General features: G+C 41.0%; 1 protein-coding gene across 1 annotated transcript in view; it reads right to left on the bottom strand.

Moving 5' to 3' along the window:
- The window catches only part of LOC103361058 (spermatid perinuclear RNA-binding protein-like), a 63223-nt gene extending 56046 nt beyond the window's left edge, over positions 1–7177 (bottom strand). Inside the window, exon 1 of the mRNA XM_008287050.1 lies at positions 7144–7177. The gene's annotated coding sequence lies outside the window, so the exon portion shown is untranslated. The remainder of the gene's footprint in view (positions 1–7143) is intronic.
- Between the last annotated feature and the right edge of the window lie 857 nt (positions 7178–8034).

The following is an 8034-nucleotide window of genomic DNA, read 5'->3' as shown; positions in this document are numbered from 1 at the left end:
TAATGTCTGCTAACGTCTTCTAACATCTGCTAACATCTGCTAAGATCCACTAACGTCTGGTAATGTCTACTAAAGTCTGCTAACATCTGGCAACGTCTGCTAACATCTGGTAACATCTGCTAATGTCTGCTAAAATCTGCTAACATCTGGTAATGTCTGCTAAAATATGCTAACTTCTGTTAACATCTGCTAACGTCTGCGATCATCTGCAAACACCTGTTAACATCTGCTAACGTCTGTTAACATCTGCTAATGTCTGCTAAAGTCTTCTAACATCTGCTAACGTCAGCTAACATCTGCTAAGATCCACTAACGTCTGGTAATGTCTGCTAATATCTGCTAACATCTGGTAACGTCTGCTAACATCTGGTAACATCTGCTAACGTCTGCTAAAATCTGCTAACATCTGGTAACGTCTGCTAAAATCTGCTAACTTCTGTTAACATCTGCTAACGTCTGGTAACATCTGCTAACGTCTGCTAACGTTTGCTAATGCCTGCTAACATCTGCTAATGTCTGCTAACATCTACTAACGTCAGCTAATGTCCACCAAGATCTGTTAACGTCGGGTAAAGTCTGCTAACATCTGCTAAAATCTGCTAACTTCTGTTAGCATCTGCTAACGTCTGGTAACATCTGCTAACGCCTGCTAATGTCTGCCAATCAGCCATGACAACACAAACCACAGCCGAAGCTGAAGGGAAAGCCGTCAGCTCTGAGACGTCCAAAGTGATTAAAAGTCAAACTCTGGAGAACGAGGAGCTCAGCAGCGGTGATGTAATTAATGATTGGGTTCATTAGTCATTAATTTATTGAATCTTTATCAGTGATGAGCTCAATTAATCAACTGAATCACTAAAGTCTCTCACTGGACGCCACCAGAAATACCAGTGGGTTAAAGCGATTTTTAAATATTAATATTTTAATAACGTACAACGGCGGAGAACTGCTGCATGAATGCCTGTCAGTGGTGGAAAGTAACTGAGTACACTTACTCGAGTACTGCACTTAGGTTCAATTTTGACTTATCTTTACTTTAGATTCAAAAAAACACTCAACAAATGACTCTATTTATCTGTCTTTACTTGAGTATTTCCACTTTCTGCCACATTCCAGAGGCAAGTTTTGCACTTTTTACTCCACTGCTTTTATTTTAAAACTGTAGTTACTTTGCAGATTTAGTAGAAAATGTTGAAATCTACAAATAAATAATGATGCGACATAATAAATTCAGATAAAACTTTACAGATCTCTGTGGAGAATTCACTAGCAGCAGATATAAAGTATCTAAAATCTGTTTTAACAGCTTCAACATTAAAGCATAAACATTAATCTGCACAATAAGTACTTTTACTTTTGATTCTTTAAGTATACTTTGATGCAAATACTCACAAATACTAGATGGTCAAAGTACTTATTAATATTTTATTAACATACAACAATGATTTACTGCTGCATAAATGCCTGTCAAATGTGGGAAGTAATTGAGTACATTTACTCAAGTATTGCAGTACTTTACATAAATAAAAACAATAAATAAACAAACTGCATTTTTTAGGGGGGTGGACATTCTTGGGCCTGTTTTTTATGCATTTTCTGTGATTTTAATAGATTTAGGAAAACGATTTGATCACAAAAAAGAAAAGAAAACTTAGTTTTTAATTTAAATTTCATAACCAATTGAGCAGGTTTGACAAGTTGTAGCACAAAAACTAAACTACTGGTCGATAGTTTGACATCTACGTATTAAATCTGAGCATGGTTTTAGATTCAGACGTCACTTTGCCGGCTGAAGAAACAGCGTTAACTACTACCTGTGCCGCTCACTGGTCAGAAACAGCAGGACGACGCAGACGCTTCGCTGGTTTGGACCTGAAACCCGGCGGTCCGTCCCACGTCTCTGGTTCTGCTGAGGATTTACTGTTGGTACAACGTTTACTCACAAGCTCGGGACTCTAATTTAAAATCAAAATGTCACACAGACACACTCGATCCTCAATTACGGCAGCGGCGCTGAATCCTCGTCAACACTTTTAGTCCCGGGGCGGCCCGGCTCCGACATCGAGGTCCGGTTACCGGCTCTATTTTCATTCCCCAACCGAGCTGGCCGGGCCTCGGATGAAACCCGAACTGTGTTTATCGGGTTCAGGCAACGGCAGGAAACGCAAATACGGCTGTGAGGCCTGCAGGTACCGAGCTGCTCGCTGTCAGGTCGGTTCTGGCGACACCTGAGAGCCTCCGCAGCTGAACCAACCGGATCTGCTTCCATTTTATCCTCGTTTAACTCCGTAAACAGCTGCAGCATCAGAGTCGAGGCTACAAAGTCGTTAGCGGCTGCTCGGTGTCGCTTTGACGTAAGCAGGCAGCAGCTTCACGCTTCAGTCTGTAAAACGCCTCAATGCAGCAGATTTAACAATACAGTCGCCTCCAGAGCTCTGCTTCAACCCAAACCTAAACATGCAACAGCAAAGTGGACACAACTTGTAAACTGGACAACTTTGGCAAGAAACATCCCAAACTACATCTTCAACACAAATTGGCTACAGCCCACTGAAAGCAAACTTACACAAATAAACCTCCAAACTATAAACGCAGATGTTTTAAAATCCAAAACAGATTTTTAAAGACAGGTTGCATATCAGGAAAAACTTTACAGAGTTTTTTTCTCTCTAATATCAAAAGCACAACTGATTATCAGCCTCATTTCGGGGACGATATTCCGCATTTTCCCGACAATCAGAATCGTTTTTTTGTTTTGAGCTCAAGTTTCACTCATTAATGACCACGGCAGTCTTTGTCATGGTGCCCCTTTACTAGCTAAACTCCCACAATCCTCTCTGCTCTCCAACATCAACTGTCTGTAGTCTGAGTGAGGCCTCCTCTGGTCTCTACAGTATTAAACAGCAGGAGGCTCCACCTGGTGGAACAACCAGGTACTACAACTGAAGATTGTTCTCTTATTGGAAGCAATTATTTTTACTATTATTATTTTATTTGTTTAACTCAACACAGCGTTGAAAAATGTGATGAATACATTTGTATCTTGTGCCTTGCGTTGCGTTTTTCCTCACCACATACAACAACACAGACGAGCGGCCCCCAGCAGGAGGACGTTGACCACAGAGACAAGGAGCCAGCAGAGGTTTATCCAGGGAGCATTGTGATAGCAAGCAACTTAGCTCGCTAGCTTGCTAAGTTGAAGGGTGTCATTCTTGTGTGTGGAACAACCCGTCTGCTGAGCACTAAGATCTGCCCTGGCCAGTGATGTAGCTGCTTTTCTCCTGGGGCGAGTAAATCAATCAGTATTCACAGTGTACTTGCAAAAAAATGAATTAATCATGTTGTTGACATCACCAGAGAATCTCAACGCTGATTGGCCATCGCAGCACGTCAGATCACCTAAAGTTCAGATTTTTCAATTTGCTCCATTCGTGCGTTTAACGCGGTGAGAATCACATCAATCGCGCAAATAAACTCGCTCAATTTGCGTGACGTTTACTCGTGTCTAATCGCGTCTTCACATTGACTTTACATGTACATCATTTGCGCGAACGATTTTAATCGCGTCTGGTGTGAACACAGCATAACTCTACATATAGACGATGTCCTTCTGGAGGTTTAGGTTCAAGACAACCTACAGAACGTTAAGGAACAGTTTACATCGCATTGATTTTAATAACCTTAATGTACTTGAAATGTGTATTATGTTTAAAAAGAGGGATCAAATTCGGACTTTGTATCGGCAAATACTAAATAATAAATGACGCGGATCAGATCTCCTCCTTCAGGAAATTCCTATACATTTTATTTTATAACATTTGATTTATTTTACAGGAAAAGCTGTTGTAGCGTTCTGAATGCTGGTAGGCAGTCGAAAAAGCAGGACTGTGATTTTTGTAGGTACAGTGGTGCTCTTTTACAGCGTTGTTTTTTTTGTTTTTTTTAATTCCTCTTGTGAAGACTTCACACATTTCAGGTGAACTACTTTCGCAAATATTTCAGAATACGCCCATTTCGAGCCTCGAACGCTGAATTTCCTGCGTATCTGCAGTGTTTTAATGCAGCGCTTTGTTCCTTTCCCCCGTGCTAATTTACAGCGGAAATGTCTTTATCCGTGCAAAGAAAAAAAACCACCAGGTGACGATTCCAAATGTAATGGAACATAAACGCAGAGAGGCTCTCAGACATTTGGTGCTTCTGCTTTCAAATATTTATCCTCCTGCGGATCAATTTTTCTCATTTGATATTATCCCTGCTGAGTCAACACACACACACACACACACGGCCATGATTTACTTTCCTGTCTGCTTTTGTGTCTTTTGTTTGCAGAAGTAACCTCGTTCGATGCGCACGTGACACTTTTTTTATATCAGTGATTAGCATTTGAATTATAAGCCTTTAAAAAGCTCACATTTCTGCTCGTGTCCAAACTTTCCTGCACGTTCTGCATGTTTCTGTTTGATACAGCGAAAGAAAAACACCCGCCTCGGTTCTGAACATGACTGCAGACGTATCTCCCTTCGAATCTACACCTGCGATTACGTGCAGCTTTATCCTGATTCAGGGTGCGTTCGAAGCCCCTCGGCTCCGTGGGGCGTTTCAGCGTCTGGTGCTTTCACTCCGACTTCATCTGAGCATCACTTCAGCTGCTGTTTACTCTCCTCAAACATGTCAAAATTACCTCCAGACGCGCAAGTTTTCCGGATATTTCCGGGCAGGTTTGGAGTCTTAAAAGAAGTCCAGAAGTGACGTGAAGGGACTAGCGAGCCCGAAGACGAAGTTTTTATCGCTCATTAACACGATGATTTAAGGGATTTATGATGCAGTAAAATGTCTTTAATTCCTCGTGAGTTCTTCTGGACGGATGGCCGTGAGAGACTCGAGGGTTTTATTTGCAGACTAACTTCTTCTTCTTCTGCGTCTTCATAAGTTATGGGATATTTCCACACGCGCTGACTGATCCGTCTGTCTGTGGGCATGCGGCTGCATAAATACGAACAGAAAACTAACAAAATAACAGAAACCGGCAACAGAATTTTATGATTTAAACAGATGATCACAAACGATATTAGTATGCAGTCATGGAAGTGGTTGACCATAAATGCAACAGCTTCAACGTGCTGCATTCAAAAAAAGTACTATCAGCAAACTAAAGTATTAAAATTAAAGTACAATCTATGCAGTAAAATGCCACTGATTGGGAAATTTTCCCGATCCGATCACAAAAATTGGCATTAATGAAGCCAATTTTACGTCATCAGTATCGGCTTTAGCCTAAATTCAATCCTTTGTTTACTGTCGCACAGGTGTCCTGAAGAAAAAAGCTTTGATTCTGAACAGACGCTAGCGATGCTCGTTATTATTAATGTTCTTAATTGATAGCATTATCGATCAATAATAAACTGATAACGCATCTGTTTTGGGCTGAAATTGGGCCACATTTAGCGAAACGGTTAGCGACCCATGACGTTAGCGTCTTTGCTGCTAATGGTGCTATTCAAAAGCAGTGACGGTAGAGAAACTGCATGGGCGCGTGTTGTTAAATATTTTCCCGCTACGTACCCTCAAAAACAACATAACGACCCAATTTGCAGCCAAATTATTTCAGGCAGCAGCGTAACGGGCCGTTACTGCGTTATAACGATGGCGAGAACCCTGATAATACTCTCCGCATGATAACATGAACTACCTGTAGTCTGACTGACAGTATTACAGTATTAAACAGTAAGAAGCGCCTGGTGGAGCAACCAGGTACTGCAGCTGAAGATTGTTCTCGTATTGGAAGCAATTATTTTCACAATTATTATTTTATTTGTTCATAGCGTTCGCGATAATCGTTCGATCTCCCATGCCATGTCAAAAACGTGATAAGTACATTTGCATCTTGTTCCTCGCGTTCGAAATTTTTTAAGGTGTCTCACGTGTTTACAACGACTACACAATAAAATATTAGAATATTTCAGGTCTTGTATGAAGTTTGTAAACAGTTTAGTAAAAGTTTCTTATTTCAGTAAATGTAAAAGTACGAGGTAAAAAAAACTCTGTACAAAAACAAACAGGGTGTCTGAGATTTTTTTTTTTAAAGTAACGCTCAGAAACTGTAAAAAATTACAGCAAATATCTGTAAAACAACTTTTTTCTCTTTTATTTAACTAATTAAATTCATTAAACTAATTTTCTGGTCACATTGTTAGAGAACAAACTACTATTTTTAAAAACAAAGATTTTTCATGTGGATGTTAGTTTTTTTTTGTTTGTTTTTGTTTACAGTTTCCAGGTAAAAACTTTTCTAGGTATTATCTGTAATTTATCAAAACAGGGAAATTTGTCAAACAACAGCTAAAGAAACCTAACCGACCATTTTCCAGTCTGTAATATGCATATATTTGATTTGAAATAACAGAAAATAATGATTTTCGCTCGCGTAGTGTTTAATTTCTATTACTACTAGTTAATAATTCTTTATTGAACTTAACACAGCTTTTGGTTTATTGGTTTAGATGTTGTTCTGGGCACTATAATACAGATGCATTGATGGTGTCCTTCACTTCTTACCCAATAAAATAATAGAGTTTGAATTAAAGCTTTTAAAAAATTTAAACGTAAATTGCGATATTTATTGTAAAAATCGCATTTAAATATTTTCCATAAATGTTTCTGCTCTAACTTGATGCTTAAAGTATTTGAAACGTGTTTCTTGCCCTCTGCTGGGGCTTCACCTGGAGCTCACCTGCTCCCGATCGATCATGTTCACTGGAAACCAATCAGGTGATCGATGATTGAACTGCGGCTGCGCCTACCTGTCCCACCGAGCGAACAGGTGCACAGAGGAAACTTGGCGCAGCCGCAGGTAGACTCACCTGGACGGACTCTACCTGCAGCTCCAGCCCCCGCCGCGGCTCTCCGGAGCCTCGGCAGCCGGGAAGCAGCACTTTGTTCCCGCTGAAAGCTGCGCTCCACGCCGGAGGGAAACTTGGCGGCTCCCGTGAGCTGCACTTCACGCAAACACACCTTGAACGCACCTTTACCGCAGCACGCCGTCCCGAAGCACACCGACAACAAGCACGCACACAGCGGCTGAAGTTGGCCGAGCCGAGCGGGACAGCGGCGCCCCGAAAACTGTCACCAAAAGCGGCCACTTACCTCCAGCGACCGTCCGCGGAGCACCGGGAGGAGGACGGGAGGGCGGCGGGCGGAGAGCTCGGCGCGTCCGGAGCCTCAGAGGACAGTTTGCCGCCGCAGCGTTTGCGTCCGAGAACAGTGAATTAAAGTCCCGCTCCGGTGTCCGGTCGGCGGCTCGCAGCGCTGACTGAAGCGGCGGCGGCGGCGGTCTGCGGGAGGCTGCGCGCAGGGAGCGGAGGCTGCGGCCGCGCATGCGCACCACGGCTGCTACTGCAAAAACAGAGATCGTGTAACAAGGCGGTGATGAGCTCTGAGGGGAAGTCTGGAGACCAGACAGGCTGACCAGAGTTCAGCAGCTGGCCAGAGGAGATGTGTTCACTATAAATAGCTTCTACCTACAAATATACACCTTTCAGTACTTCATATATATATCTATAAACAGGTTTGGATATATTACTTTTATTTCTAATTATATTACAGTATAAGTTACAATATTTTTCCAAACCTCTCTGATTTTGTGTTTTCCACTCATGAGTTGACCAGCTGGGCAAAGGTCATGTGTTTCTACCGAAAACTATTCATTTGGTTATCCTTAATACATATCTTTGAATAGTTTAGATATATTACATATACATTTAACTATATTATGACAGAAGTTAAAATATTTTTCTTAACTTTTGTCTAATATTTAATATTGCTTTCTCCATTCATGAGTTCACTAACTGGGCAAAGCTCGTCTGTTTCTACCTAAAAAAAAAAAAATACATATGTTTATATTATATGTAATTTAAATTTAATTTAGGACTTTAATTTTTTTCTTGAAATTTGTCTCATCTTTCTTCCTAAAATTCTACATGTTTTGATATTTTTTTTCATCACAGTAATTTATATTATATATACTTTTAATATATT

The sequence above is a fragment of the Stegastes partitus genome, unplaced genomic scaffold (genome assembly GCF_000690725.1).
Source record: "Stegastes partitus isolate 25-593 unplaced genomic scaffold, Stegastes_partitus-1.0.2 Scaffold484, whole genome shotgun sequence".
Taxonomy (NCBI): domain Eukaryota; kingdom Metazoa; phylum Chordata; class Actinopteri; family Pomacentridae; genus Stegastes; species Stegastes partitus.
The sequence above is the reverse complement of the archived record's forward strand: the minus strand, read 5'-3'. Positions and strand labels throughout refer to the sequence as shown.